We start from the raw sequence: 17,174 nt of genomic DNA on the forward strand, positions 1-17,174 counted from the left end.
ATTCTAAATACTTGGAAAACAATATCATAACTGTTGTTTCATGACTTATGAACATACAATATAAATTTTTATCTCGCTTTCCTTCTGTTGTTCCCCGATGAGTCAGTCGTAAGTTCATGGATTTAAAACGCTCAAGTCCAGAGTTCATTTCCCTGCTACACAGACAACGCACGTATCCAATTGAGCAGTTTATAAACAAACGATACATTCTATTCCCTTTTAACCTGAATGAAACGTTGTGACCAAACATAATTGGTTTTCGAGCCTCTAAACAGACAATAGTGTAGCCTGCTTCTCTTATTAGTATTCCAAACAGTCAACTCTTTATAGCTTGTTGCTCTCTTTAGCCTACAAGTAGTTCCACTGGACATTAGCTATTACTTCTTAAAACCTGCTTTCATTGTACTCCTCGATTGATTTTATCAGTACCATAATTTGTTGTTTATTATCCACTTGTTAACACAGTAACTACATAAATCATACCACTGTGGCGAAGAAAATCGTTACGAAAATACAGATACCGTTAGCTATAAAACAAAATAGAAAGATACTTGGTGGTCGGTACTAATCTGAAACATTCAAAACGTCACGTTTCTACCAACAATGTTTGTTAAGCATTATACCAGTTCCTAGTATTGTACAAACAATGTTAATAAGGTTTAATGCGAGAAAATTATTTCACATGTCACAACAAAGTAACTGATTTCAGATTTTCTGCAGTCACTGGCAAATGTCAATGATACCTTTTATATGTACTTATAGCGTCGAATTACCTATTATGCGGGTTCTGTTAAGAAGTATATATGGCATCTCCTGTATGAATTTTACACACAAGTAAATATACAAAGTATTTCCTCCACAGTAAAATAATTGATTTTATTTGAATTTATATTGCTTCAGTGAGTAACGTAAAACTTATATTTTATATTAAATCAATAAAATTCGTATATCAGCAGGATACACTGTATTTTCCCGCTAAGGGTTGAAAGAAAAATAAACTCGAAATGTATAAGTTCTGTACACAACTAAATATAGTGGCTACTACAGAAATTCTGTAAACATGTAAACATAGTGGGTACTGTAGAGTTCTTTAGACAGACAAATATAGTATGTAGACATACAACAAATGTACTACCTGCTACATAAGTTTTACATACAAACAAATGCAATGGTCACTATACATGTCCTGTAGACTAGTAATCGCAATAGCCATGATACATATTCTGTGGACTAGCAAATACAGTAGTCACTATATATATTCTGTGGACGAGCAGCAAATGCACTACTTACAGCACAGACTCTGTAGACAATTAAATAGTGTTAATATTCTATTAGTCAATGGTTGTTACTGAACACTGCTCTTCGTAATGTGGTAAGCATTACGCTCACATCTTTCAGTAAATTATGTGAGTTTTGTACTCATGAGGGTTGTAATTACATTTTTGAAAAGTACGAAAATATATTTAATGTGTTTCAAAACTATATCTTTGTCAACAACGCGCTGGAGTATCCGTCCATTAGACGGGGAAGGGGGAATGAAAACTCGGTTGTTCAGTTTGGTTTGTTTTTAATTTTAGCCCAAAGTGACACGAGGGCTATCTACGATAGCCGTCCCTAATTTATCAGTATAAGATTAAAGGGAAGGCAGCTAGTCATCACCACCCACTGCCAACTGTTGGGCTACTCTTTTACCAATGAACAGTGGGAATGACCGTCACATTACAACGCCCCACCACTGAAATGGCGAGGATGTTTGGTGTGACGGGGATTCGAACCCGCGATTCTCGGACAACGAGTCGGGTGCCTTAACTACCTGGCCATACCAGGCCAAACTCGGTTGTAACAAAGGATGGGAAATTATGCTTTTCTTTTCTTAACACAATAAACATTAAAAGTGCAATAAAAATACATTAGGTGTCAATACTGAAAACAAAAACATGCTGTTTACAATAATTCTATCACTATAAAATTATATGGGGGTATCAACCCCCCTCATGACCTTCCTCGTGTCTTGTATCGCTTTGTCAAGTTTGATGTTGATTCATCTAGAAATGTGGATATGTATAAGGAACATAGGCTGAAAACTGCGAACAAAGAGACACAATCTTAGCTTTATATAATAGACGTAGTGTTATTAGAGATCAGAGCTGTTTTATAAAAAAGAAAATTTAATATGAATTTGAAAATTATCTTATTAGCAGCATTAGCTACTTTTACGTTTGTCAACATACATGAAGTGCATTAAGTAACAAAAGACATGTCGAATAAATTTTGAATTTGATTATTTATTAGCAACACCAGATTTATCGGATGGGATTCATATTAGGAAATTATGGAATTCGGGAGAATGTATATGTTCGCAACTTGAAGTTTGTAACCACAGTGAAACACTTGTTTCGTTTGTTGTTTTGCTTTCTTCTTTACTTAGTAAAGTAACACATAATAGTGATCGCTCACCAGTTTCACAAAAGGTCCAATAGAATGTATGGACAAAATCCATTTTAAAAAGTACAAAGCTCAAACCCTTCTATCTCAATGGCTAAGAATACTAAAATACTGATAATGGCAAAAAAACGTTGACTTTTCGATTGTTCTTTATGATTTTTTCACAGGCCTACAGAAACACAAACAAACGGCTATGAATACTTTGTACAAACCTGAGCAAACCTGTTAAAAACAACTCCTGCGCCGTTCATAAGAGTATTTTTATATTCATTCACGAAAGAGAAAAATAAATTTTATCAGTTTTTCATCGGTGCTGACCGAGTATCTCTCTTCGAAGTCATTCACGCACAGTGAAAACGTCAAATTATACTGGATCAAAATCTTTACTAAACATATTCCTGTAATGTTTGTGGGCCTGTTTTTAAGTTCATTCATGAAAGTAGAGATTTTTACTTCCTTAAAGTTTATAAGTTGTTTTTCGTTACCAAAATTTAAGCACCATTATAACAATCGGAAATGCTGCGTTTTATATTAATCGGAAAAATTCGTTTTATCAGAGTAAACAATGTGTGCATATATGTAGCAGTGTCTATAGCTTTATTATTATTGATTATATTTTTACAAGCCGCTACAGAGAAAAACGGCCACGAATATTTTACTGAAATCTGGACAGTAGTAATTAATAGAGTATTGAGTACATACATCATATGTATTTAAATTGATTCAAGCGTCTTCGTTCTTTTCTTTTTGCATCCTGAAGAATTTCTCTAAGAGTTTCGCTTTCCGTCATTGATGTTTTACTAATGCACAATGATCGAAAAAGAATTTGTGCAATTTATATCGCGTGAATCGGAAAATGCCATACTGAGGATTCATCATACTTCGAGATCACTGTTGTACTATGTCTCTGTGTGGTATTCTGTGACTATTTCAATGAATTATCTGATAGTAGACAAATACTATAGTGATTGGTGATTTATTCAACTCACTTACATGCTTCGCTGAAACTAAGAGCGTGTATTTTAGTGTTATTTTATTATTATTATTCATATTCTTTGTTTCGTAAGTCTACAACTGGGTATTTTGCACCAAAACCAAGACAGATATACTACATGAAACTCTGGTAATGACCATGACTTGTTTAAAGAGTTGATTAGTTTTTATTGAAAGTTAGTTTACATATCTGTAAATGTATAATACATACAATAATGTTACGAACGTCTTTCTTTGTACTCGACACTTGTTAAACGTTTGTGTACACGAAACTTCAGGCACAAAACCAACTGGTTCGGTAAATAATAGTTGAGTGGAAAAGTAAACTATTGAAAGGCATGTAACATTCAAATGAATACATAAGGCACATATAGTAGCTTAAAATTTATTCTCCATAAATGAACATAAAAACTTAAATCACAAGATAATTAAAAATTGTTAATTAAAATAGAAGAATTGGGATTGTCAAAAAAAAGCACAGAAACAAGTTGATTCAAAGTGCAAAGATTATACTTTCAAACCTACAACATGTAACTCTTAAAAAAGGTAATCAAATTTGCTACAGTACTTATTAATTTTATTAGTCAAAATAGGGATTTGTAGCTTGAGAATATAATGTAGACACTATTTCCAGCCTCGCATATTAGCAAGCATTAGTGTGTTTTACTGCAAATGCTTAAAAATAAAGACAGTTATAATATATAAAAAGGATACACATTACAATGCAATTTAAAAGTGAATTTCCTTCAACTGAGGTCGTTCTCACTGATATATTAATGGGTTAATGATTAGTAAAATATGAGTGTTTAGTTACTGGTTGTACACAAAGGAGATAACAATGTCTATTCAAATTTTTGTTTACATTGTCATGAAGGTCCATTCGCGGTGTAGTGGTTTGCGTTCCGGACTGCGTATTGAAAATCCAAAGTTTAATATTTCGATATGCAGCTGAACAGTTTGAGTACTTTCAGCTATGAGCACGTTATAAGCATTACACTATTACCACTGATTTGAGGTTTATCAAAAACTATATCACTTGAAGAACTTCTTAACCTAAACCTTTTAAAAATACTAAAAGATCTTAACAAATTTATTTTTAAGAGATCAAATAGGACGGTTAAAAATAAAACCGCTTGGGGTGAAAATGTATAAAAGTCCTAATGTTTTAGAATACGTGTTTCGATTCATTTTGATAATCGTCGTTTCCAATTAACGTTCCTCGGTTAGTCAGTGATAAAGTTAATAATCAAAACTCAAACTGTGGTCTTTTTTAAAGTTTGGAAAGTGTAAAAGAAGAAAATTATTTTAAAAAATATTATTTATGTTCTTAAAATCAATAAAAACTGAAACTTGTTTGAAACGTGTTTTAAGACGCTAGAAGCATTATCATAATGTTTCTACGTTTTATGTCATCAGAAATGATAACATATAACCAAAGCTGTAGCATTCTTCTGCCTTCAATGCATAAAATTATTATAAAATTACGTTTTTTCTCGTTTGTCAATATGGTATATTACATATAGCACTTAATAACACTTGCAAAACAACTTTAGATAGTGTCGACTTTCATATAATGACATGAAGTTGTACCTCTAAAGAGTCTGATGGCAATCGATCCAGCTGTTTGTCAGTTGTACGGGGAAATTAGGCTTCATGATGAAGAAAAGTATGTGTGATGTCCAAACTTGATCGTGCTTTAGGGACTTTTAAGAGACAATTAATTTAAATAATATTCTTGTTTACAAAGATTGTCATCTTCAGTTCTAATAACAAATGAAATCTTCGACGAAGTTTAATATTAAATTCGTTACTGAGAATCCGATATACGTGAAAGCGCCCGTCAAAACGTTCGTAACTTAGCCACGTGCCTTTGGACGCTTTATTTCTTGGATCGTTTACTAGAAAAATATTTAAATTTCATGCTTTAAAAATATAAAGATACACATGCAATAAATCCGGCTGCTGCTGTTCGTTATTATACATGTAAACCGGTATCCGGGGCCGGATTAAAGGGGGGGGGAGCCGCCCGAGGCCCAGACATTTTACGTCGTATAACTTTTGAATGACACAAGACTTAAAAGTCACTGCGGTCAGTCTAATATAACTGTAGTGAAGAACGCATCAAGGCCTCAAAGCTGAGAACTGTAATTGACTGGTGCTATCCTCCAAGGCCATCTAGTATCAATTAGGCTTGCCTCATTTTGACAACGTTGCTGTTTTTCTTTGTCTTGTCTTTGTTTGATTTGATTTTCCTTAATATACTTATGATTTGCTTCATCTATATTCCACTTTATCAACTCACTAAATCCATCAAGCTGCTACAAATCTTGCTATGCACTCCCATTCCAAACACAACTGAATGTGAGCTCATCCACTGTGCTAGCTACGTGAGATCTTCAACGGAACTAGATATTTTTCTAATCCTCCATATGTGTGTACTAACTCAGATCTTTCCTTATGTTGGAATAGCTCTTCGAATACATCTTTCAATAATGACAACTTAAATTATGGTGGTAAGCAGTCCTTCTTGAAACTAAAGTAGATAAAGAATGAGGCAGTGGGACAAGATAGCCTTAACTGTACGTCAGTTACAAGCATCGAGAGCGAAATCCAGAGAAGTCTCGTAAAATTTTGACGATTTTAACCGAGAAAAATCTAGAAAACGACCAGCATAGTGTTATAATAGTCTATCATCTGTGCCTCGCCCCCAGTAGTACAACGGTATGTCTGCAGACTTACGACGCTAGAATCTCGGCTTCGATACTCGTGGTGGGCAGAGCACAGCTAGTCAATCGTTAGCTTTGAGCTTAAACTCAAACAAATAAACAAACGAATATTTGTGCCCTGATTTTCTTCATTGTTGTCATTGTGGAATTGGTTATCAAATGTAAGACTTATTTTTGTTAAAGTGGTATTGTTTACTGTGGACACGGGATTCCATTCATGTAGAGTAGCCCATCCTGTTCTGGATTTTGATAAGCTATTTATTGGATGTAATTGTTTGTAAACTGAATTAAATAAGTTTATAAACTAAGTGCATAGTGTTCTCTCATTTAGCCTATCAATGAACTATCCTGGAGGATGTAAATGTAAATATATGGTCCATGGTCGGGACATTCCCAGGGCTCGAGTCATCCTTAATCTGACCCTGTCGAGATCTTATACATTTATGAGAACAACAAAATGTTACACAGTTAAAACACAAATAGGTGTCAGGGCTAGAATATCCTTGTGGCTGTTTAGTAGAAAGACAATAACCTTTATTCTAGGTCTGATATACTAGTTGTGATTATTAATCCAGCTTTTACTTATAATATTCTGGTTCTAGATATGAATATTGAAATACTGTTAAATGATACTCGGTCTAAGGCTGTATATTAATCTTCGATCTAGGTCTAACATACTATACAGAGATTATAGATTCAGATATAACATAATCTATAGTGTAAAGGGAATATAGATAAATCTCAAATATAAAGAATATGGATTCTAAATCTTGGTCTGATATGCTGTTACATAGGTATTATAGGTTGAGATTTGCTGTGTAATGGCCTACGTTTAATAGGGCCCGTCATCGCCAGGTGGTTTAGGCACTCGACTCGTAATCTGATAGTCGCGGGTTCGAATTTCTTCCACACCAAACGTGCTCGCCCTCTTAGCCGTGAGAGCTTTATAATGCGACGGTAAAAAGTAGCCCAAGCGTTAGTGGTGGGTGATGATGACTAATTGTCTTCCCTCTAGCCTCACGCTGCTAAATTAGAGACGGCTAGCGCAGATAGCTCTCGAGTAGCTTTGCGCGAAATTTTAAAACCAAAAACAAACAAACGTTTAATAGACTGTTTAAGATATTTTAAATATCTAGATCTAATAAATTGGGTAATGATTCTACACTAACTCTAATATACTGTTTAATGACAATAGAAATTGCGTTTAAAACTTCAAGAAAATGAAAGCTTGATTTGAAAAACAACGATATATTGACTGCAATGTGTAAAATATCTTAATGAAGAATAGATGAGATGGCATTCATTATTGTAATACAAAAATAACACAAAATCTTCGTAACGCTTAAAAATTACAACCGTTTCAAAATTTCCCATATTTTGACCCAATGATCGTTCAACAACAACAACAAAAAAACTTGATACCTTAAAGTCTGAATTCCGATGTGAAAACGAATGCAAGTGTACAAATATTTATATTAAAACTAAAACCAGAAACACGTGTATTTTAACTTTTGGAAAAGTAAACATCCCACCTTCAGCGAGGTAGTTATTATATTTAAGTTGCACAAGCAGTGAAGACTAATGCACTTAGAATAAGTGTTTTCTTAATTGTATGTTTCCACGAAGGCGATGGCCTTTGGGTCAAGTAAAAGGAAACTGCACAATGAAGGAGTATACATTCTTCACGTTTAAGTTTTAATCCCTGTTGCTACAGACGTCCAGTCTACGTAATCTCCGGTGTTTGTCGACTCCAAAATAGTGATTCTGATAAGATGCAACAACCCTCAAAAAGAACAACATACCAAAGTAGGTAACTTGGCCGCTAGGTGTCTCAGTATATAAATACACGTTTGGGACGTTCACCACCATTATCGGAGCATAAGATCTGAAACACAAAAAGCTAACAAACAATTCTGAAATAAGGGACGTTGACTCTATGAGTATTGACGCACGTGTCTTTTAGACCATATGAAATAAAAAAAAAGACTAAAAACTAGTTAAGCTAAATACACTTAATGCTAGTTATGAGCAAGAAGTTAAAGTATCTTGTCCGATGCTTCTCGTCTAGTCTTACTAGACACGCCCAAGGATTTATTACTTAGTTCAACATTGTCTATTCCCAGGAAGAGAGAGGGGGATAGTTTGAAGGTTCCCAGAATGAACACAGCATCAGTAACAGTATAATAATAATTGAACCCTAGTAGAAAAATTAAAATATGTAATACTAAAATCAGAACAAGTGAATCAAACACGAATTATAGTAATGACAAAATTTATAATATTATACATTTCAAGTATGGTAATATGTCACTCACAATAAGGTATCCTAGTTTTCATAATGGTAACGTATCATTCACAATAAAGTATCTTAGTTTTCATGATGTATCACTCACAATAAAGTATCCTAGTTTTCACAATGGTAATGTATCACTCACAATAAAGTGTCCTAGTTTTCATAATGGTAATGTATCACTCACAATAAAGTATCCTAGTTTTCATAACGGTAATATGCCACTCACAATAAAGTATCCTAGTTTTCGTAATAGTAATGTATCACTCACAATAAAGTATCCTAGTTTTCGTAATGGTAATGTATCACTCACAATAAAGTATCCTAGTTTTCGTAATGGTAATGTATCACTTACAATAAAGTATCCTAGTTTTCATAACCTCAATGTTTTGATAATATTATAAGCTAAATGTATAGAAAAAAATAACAAAAGGAGTACAGAGACTACGGTATACGCCCCCTAGTGGCTCAGCGGTATGTCTGCGAACTTACAACGCTAAAAACCGGGTTTCGATACCCGTGGTGAGCAGAGAACAGAAAGCCCATTGTGTAGCTTTGTGCTTAATTCAAAACAACAACGACTACAACATAGCCATAAATACACATAAATAAACTTAATGCTTTCCTCGAAATATGTCGTGCAACGTGCAGAAAGAATATTCCTTTGAACATAATTTATCACGCTGTGCAATATCGTAATAGGGCATGAGATCCTTCAGTGGAAAGTTATTTCGGGTGCATGTATGTCTCGAGTGTAATTACGAAGTAGCATTTCATTCGTTTCTTATCAATCTGTAGTTTTAAAAAACAAGTATAATCTTAGCCTACGTAAATAACATTTAGTGAAATGTTCTTTCTTATATCGGCTATTCATTTATATGAAAGCTTGTATAATATATAAATATAACAAACATTTATACGAAATCAGTGTTTAAATTTTGAATCCTTCAAATGTATTAATTCTATAAGTTCTTCTTTCTCTTTATATTAATTCTATATGTCCTTCTCTTTACATTAATTCTATAAGTTCTTCTCTTTCTATTAATTCTATAAGTCCTTCTCTTTCTATTAATTCTATAAGTCCTTCTCTTTATATTGATTCTATAAGTCCTTCTCTTTATATTAATTCTATAAGTCCTTCTCTTTACATTAATTCTATAAGTCCTTCTCTTTACATTAATTCTATAAGTCCTTCTCTTTCTATTAATTCTATAAGTCATTCTCTTTCTATTTCTGAATATGTTTGGATCCTTTCATGTATATAAACCTCTTTTTTTCTTTCATCTTATATCAGTTAATACGACACCAAATTTCAAGAAGTAAAGTTCAGACATTTTTTCTTCAGTGGCCGTGACCTATTATGTTTATTTTATGCGTCACATATAAAGAACATCCGTAAAATGTCACCTGTAAACTGAACCAGTACATTTTCCCAGCTTAGCGAATTATTTTAATCGGTTGCAAAACTGGCTACATTTCTCCTCCATCTTTCCAAGTTTCAACACGTGTAAAACTACTTATTTATTTACATCTGTTTCCGCCAGGTGGCACGAATGACTAAGCCCCAGTGGCATCTGTTTCAAAACGTGTTTTGACAGTTGCATCGTTGAAAAAGGAAACAACATTCATCATCACACTCGTATATGTATTATCCTGTATACGTTCTATTACAAACCAACATTCAAAAGCGCAATGGTTAAGAAAAACAAGTAACTTAACCTAACAGTATTTCTAATAATTTTATTTCGTAAAAGTTAGTTTATTAAAGCATATGAAATAGGAAAAAAATGAACATTACATTCAGATCTATGTGATTTGCTACGTAATTTTATCTAGTCATATCTTCAAAAAATAAACAACGAGACAGAAAGTGGATAACAATTAGAGAATTGAAGTCAAACTTTCTTTACCTTCACGACCTAAAATGGTTAATTATAGTTTTAAACTGTTAATTATGTAATTAAAAACTGTTATATTTTATATGCTATGGCAATCTCCTGATTTGTTTATTTATTTATTTGTTTTGAATTTTGCGCAAAGTTACTCGAGGGCTATCTGCGCTAGCCGTCCCTAATTTAGCAGTGTAAGACTAGAGGGAAGGCAGCTAGTTATCACCACCCACCGCCAACTCTTGGGCTACTCTTTTACCAACGAAGTGTGGGATTGATTGTAACATTATAACGCTCCCACGGCTGAAAGGACGAGCATGTTTAGTGTGACGGGGATGCGAACCCTCGACCCTCAGATTACGAGTCACACGCCTTAACCCACCTGGTCATGTCGGGCCTCGCCAATCTCCTGATATCGGACCTGCTATTTCATAATTTAGTATTCTGTACGTAACAATCAGTGTTATTTTATAAATATTTTGTGTGACAAAACTAATTTGAAATGAGGAATTAAAAGCAATCGTTGAGTAAAATCTACTTAAGGTGCTTTCGTGTCTTCTCTTAATTACAAATCTAGAAACATTACAGTTTTTTCAAATAACTATGCAATATGTAATAAGACAAATGATTTGGTTATGCTTAACAAATATGCTTAAGGCCCCAATAAAGTGATATTTTAGAACTGCATATACAAATAATATGATTATATTAACACAAACGAATCAGTTTAAAATAAAACTAGATTAAAATAACAAAAGCGAATAGTAACTACTTCTAAACAAGTTATGAAAGAAGAAATTATATTCTCTTTAACAAAAAATACGAAAATAAAAATGTTTAATTTATCTTCAATGGAAATTACAACACGTAAGGACCTGTTTCTCTTCAAGACAAAATAAGACACGTAAATATTAGCCTCAAAACAAAAAAAGTTCGTTGTCTGAAACCAAAAAGTTCTGGGACAACGAGAAAGGACGAGACATTTCTCTCATCGAGAATTTGTCTAATAAATATGTTTCTGAAACTTATTTTGTATAGTTTTGTCACTGGACGATGTTTTGATCCATCAATATTACTAGACGGTCAAATATTGGCACTATTAGATCAGTTTTATGCCAAGCGATGGCGCTGCGGCTGGTCTTTACTAATTTGAATGTTGTGTGTGCTCGTTGTATGCTAAATATTGCGTACACGGCTATTGATTGAATAGATTTACAGACTGGATAAACTAAAACACGCTATATTACCTATGTATAAGTATATAAAGTAAACAGTTCCTTACGTTGGTTTATATTCCTTGATTGGTTGGCAACAACCTGCCGCATAGATGCTTGTGATTTTTTGATTAATTTTTAATTTCTGTCAATAATAATAATAAATTGTATCCAACTGTATGAAAATAAAGTTATATTGATTACAGTGCATTATATAAGCATAATCAAGGTATTGATAAACGTTTTTCTCGAAATACTTATATTCCAATGTGTATGTGCAGAAAAATGGTAAATGGGCACAGCTTTGTATTCTCCGTTGGTGACATCAACCAAAGTGAAAAAAAAAATTTTTTTAATCAAAATAAAAATGCAGTAGTGATTCCCTGCCCCACCGAAGTAAATTTGTTTTGAAGTGCTTTCAATTAATGTAGTTGTTCAAAAAGTGTACATCTACACTTGCCATTAGATAGATAAAGGTTAAGAGACTTAAATCACGTGCATTTATCGATGTAAAATACCTTAATATGTTTCACAGGAAGTGTCAGTCAAGATTATTAATGTAAAGTGTGAGTGTCTGGTCTGCAAAGCTGACTAAACACATTAATCCTAGAATCATCACTAGAATCTAGACCTCATTGACCTTTAATACAGATATTCCCTAAACTATCTATATACTAGATTACATGTGTATCCATGACTTCATTGGTTACATGGTTCCTATTAGCGTTATGTCACACTTCTTTAGTTATTCTAAATATCCTACATTCAAATAAATACTGTTGTAATAAAGACACTAATACTTACTTTATACTTCTCTGCTAGTAAACAAATATTTCTGATATATGACAAAAGCTTACTGAGTTGTCCATTACACAACAAAATATAGTCGGAAAATCAGTAATTATATGTTTCTTTTCATGTGTGAAACTTCTATTGCTGGCACTCGCTTTCTTAAGTGTATATAGCTAAGCCTTATTCGATAATTAAATATAACTATTAGAGACAACGTAATATTCGAGACAGTAGACTAAGTTAATATTAAGACTAAACGTTAAAAGTAAAAGTTTTTTTAACTTTTTCGATAACTAAATATAACTAGTAAAAATAAAATAATATTCCAGACAGTAGACTAAGTAGATACTAAGACTACACGTTAAAGGTCAAAGTTTCTTTAACTTCTTCGATAATTAAATATAACTATTAAAAACAAAATAATATTCGTGACAGTAGACTAAGTTGATACTGAGACTACACGTTAAAGGTCAAAGTTTATTTAACTGTGAACGACAGAACATAATTATTTTCAAAATGTTATCAGTATAACTACAAATATATATTGTATATTGTACTTCCAGTAATCTTTTGACGTATGATAAGAAATGTAATATTGTATTGTGCATGCTAAAACCTTTCCTTTTGCCCAAATTAAGTAAGTTACTTTATAACTTTAACATATGTGGATGAAAGCCAGTAGATGTACATGCGTTAGATATATAGTACTTGAAAGGCAATGCATTCCATCTTATGAAATTAGTATTGAGAAATCTAAGTAATAAGTATGTCTATCCCAATAACAAGTAACCCCAATATGCTGTTAATTTAAGTATTATATTTTGTTAGAGAGCTATTATATTATGGAACATACGTATAATAGAAATTCACCCAGCTTTCATAATTGCACTGTATTTGTATTAAATATAATTTGTTAGATTACAGTTTCTAATATCTTGCTTAAAAGTCAAAATATAACTGTGTCGTTCAGATGTCAAGTTTATTATCATACTTCTCTTTTCATAATACATATATTTAGATACTAGATGGAGTACCTGTCCAAAGACTCGTTTGTAAAAGGGAAAAAGATTGGTAACTGAGTTTCTTTTTTTTTTAACCTGAACATTAAAAGTCCAATAAAAATACCTAAAGGTGCCAATACAAAAAGGTACCAACCCCTTCATGTCATCCTGTATAATTTTGTCAAGTTGTACTGATTTGACAGTTTTCCGAAATAAGATAGAGGACTTACCCCCCTCCCTTTCATTACCTTCCTCACGTCATCTTATATCACTGTGTTAAGTATGGTTCCGATTGATCAAATGATATGGAAGCGTAGAAGGAACAGACATACAGACAAACATATAATGTTTATTTATATAAATACCTATAGTATCCGTTCGTTGGGCAGATGAAGTAAAAATATATACTTTTTTTTAACAATGTAAAATACAATAAAAATATATAACTGTTTTCAATAATTTTATATATATGATATAAGATGGGGTCCAACCGCTCTCATCACCTTCCTCGTGTCTTCCTGAATCGCTATATTAAGTTTCATGCTAATTGATCAAAAAATGTGGAAAATGTATACGGAATAGATACACACACATTGAAGTTTATTTATACGAAAGATACAGGGGTTCCAATCCCCATCTCTTCATTGCCTTCTTCATGTCATCCTGTATCACTGTGGCAACTTTGATGCTGGTTAATCACAAAATGTGGAAAGGAACAGATACGTAGCAAAAGACAGATATATGACTGGACACACTCTTTGCTTTACGTAGTAGATATAACTATTACCAGTTCAAATCAAAGTCAGTTGTCTTATCTACAGGCAAATCTATATTCGTACAGTTAATATGAACTTCCTATAACGTGAACACTTGTAAAAATAAAAACATAACAAACTACTACTAAGCGTACTGGTATCATAGGGTTATTTTAGATTTTTCTTCGATTGAACATTTTCTTCGCTAACTAATGACCCCCAGTAGTACAGCGGTATGTTTGTGGACGTGCAACGCTAGAAACTGCCCAAGACTACAAAACCAAACAAACAATAACTAAAAGTAAAACCGGATAACAACGTACTAACATTTGATTTTTATAATAATTTTATATAATTCCATACGTCGAAACATTCAACAAGCCCGTGATTTGGTTATAATTTACGGTACAAATACATTGGACACTGACTACTCTCAGTTTTTTGTATCACAGAAGGCACGTGACGCGCAGTCTACCTTCTATACACTCTCTTTGATTTTCTTTAAATTAAGTGTTTAACAGACAAAAAATTAAAATTATTCTATTTGGAGCACTATGAGGACCACCGTCAGTAATAAACTGTGTAAGAAAATGAATTATTTTTAAGGTTTAAAAATAGGTTATATTACAATATACGCATGAATTCAGAATGGATAAAAACGAAATGCTCGTTAAGCTTGGATTTCGCAAACAAGTAACAAACACAGGTGGCAACAAAATATCACCGAGACACTACTGGAGAAAAGAAATGTAAAAATAGACCAACACCAGTTCATTTACATACAATCGTATAAGCAACCTACTGTTTAAACTTATTTATTGTCTTACTAATTTCTATAAGCGAGAAAGGCGTGCTCATATTTCATTAAGCTATCTAAATACGTGGAAGCGTATGTCATAAATAAGCTTTAATAGACGTTGCGTTCCGTGGTGCGTAGTCAGTGCAAACATGGTCGACTGTGAAGATAATACAGCAAGTTGTTAGGAATATTGCATTATCTCTCAACAAGAACCAAGCGCGATTATTTTAGAAAGTCAGAAAATAAAAACCCAAGCCGATATTAATTTTAAGAAACCATTGAAGTCTGAGAGACAAAAAATACGCCGATTGGAAGCTTTCTCCTGCAAAAAAGTTTGCTCTCAGGATTGGTGTACTGTCATATGGAAAAACGTCATCTTCAGGGTAATAAATGTACTACAACACAGGATGACTAACTTATTTTGTGTTTTAGTGCAAAGATTGGATACAGTCCATTCTAACAAAATGAGGACCAAGCAATACCTTGGACTGTCCACACAGATGCAGACAACAAACTGATGGAATAAGTAAGAACACTGACAGATTTGAAAGATCATGTTTTGCTACTTTCACTTAAACTAAGAGTTTCTAAGCTCTACATTAGTGTTGTTTATAAACATATTATTCTCGAAGAAATGAATAATTCGTCTTTAGCCACTGTCTAATTATAGAGCAAGTAGTTGAACAACTTGCTTTCTTCACTTTCTTATGTTATTGGCTACAAACATCCAACACCGAATTATGAATATATTTTATTGGTTGTCATTTTAATTCTTTATTTCCAAAAAACAGTCACCCACGATGGCCTCATGTTTTTCACTGTGCATTTAAGGTTTAGCCACTTTCAACTCCGTGCTATTAACACAACAGTAATCGACTGTTTCTGTTAGACATACACTTGCCAGACGGGCCCTACTTCGCAAGTATTTCAAACTCCACCTTAAAGACTTGATGTATAAGAAAAAAAGCATAACAGTAAGGTGTGTGTTTTCTTATAACAAAGCCACCTCAAGCCATCTGCTGAGCCCACCGAGGGGCATCGAACCCCTGATATCAGCGTTGTATAATAAGAAGCCACTAACACACTTCAAGTACCTAGAACTAAGACAGCATCTGATTTACATGTCCAATGCATAGTTATATTCACTTATAAATTGAGGTGCAGGTGTTTATTGTAACCAACGGTTATATCCGTTTTTGTTTTTGTCCAATTCCTATTTTTACTATAAAGTGTATAACAGAAAAAGTTCATATTGTCAAACTTGCCACACCAACCAGAACCTGGACATTATTACACCTTTATTACATAACTGGATAACAGTCAAGCTTCATATTAAACTTACCACTTACATGGTCCGCAACAGCTACAATAAGCTGAATATTTGTTTATATATAACTAACTAACATACAAGGTCCATATCTTTAAATTTCCCACGTATATTGAACATTACTATATCCCGAACATTTCTGCTTGATAACTAGATGATAAATAAGGTCCATATCACATAACTACCACATGTTTGGAACCTTAATTCACTAAAAAAGTGGCATAACATTGTTGTTTCAAGGTAAAGAGAACTGTTAAGGTAGAAAGAAAGCTCGCGTGATCAAACGTGCTAAGTGATTTGACCATGAATTTACTAAAAACATGACACTGTTTTGATAAAGTATCGAAGTTAAATCACGAACAATGTTCGTATAACCAAATCTTCTGATTGATTTGACCAAACATTTACTAAAAACATGACACTGTTTTGGTACAGTATCGAAGTTAAATAGCGAGCAATGTTCATATAACAAAACCTAATTGATTTGACCAAGAATTTAACTTACAACTTCGGTAGACCTACAAATGTTCTAGAGGAGGAAAAATTATTTCCAAGAATACAAAAGCTAGTTAGTTGAAGAAGAAAGTTCGTATAATCAAACTTACCCCATTGATTTACTTTGATAGTGATTAAAACTGGAAAAATATTATGTTCAACTGCCAAGGTAACAATCATCACTCCTTACTAATGAAATTAATCAACGTGTTAACACTTAGAAATAGCGGGTTCGGCGCATAATAACACATTTAGAGTAAACCACTAACCAATCTTGTGAGAAGTACGAAGGTTCAGCAGGGTTTAAGGACTAAATCGGTTAGTAGCACACAGGTCAATCAACGTATAAGGCCACCGGCCTATTCCATGGGTTGAGAAGACAGGCGTTTGTTCGTAACTTACATACATATAGTCCCACTGGGAGGAAAAATTAATGGTGATCCGTTTA

General features: G+C 33.2%; 1 protein-coding gene across 1 annotated transcript in view; it reads right to left on the reverse strand.

Moving 5' to 3' along the window:
- Positions 1–17,174, reverse strand: part of LOC143251577 (uncharacterized) — a 244,805-nt gene that overhangs the window by 83,322 nt on the left and 144,309 nt on the right. The window lies entirely within an intron of this gene.

This window comes from Tachypleus tridentatus, chromosome 6, assembly GCF_004210375.1.
Source record: "Tachypleus tridentatus isolate NWPU-2018 chromosome 6, ASM421037v1, whole genome shotgun sequence".
Taxonomy (NCBI): domain Eukaryota; kingdom Metazoa; phylum Arthropoda; class Merostomata; order Xiphosura; family Limulidae; genus Tachypleus; species Tachypleus tridentatus.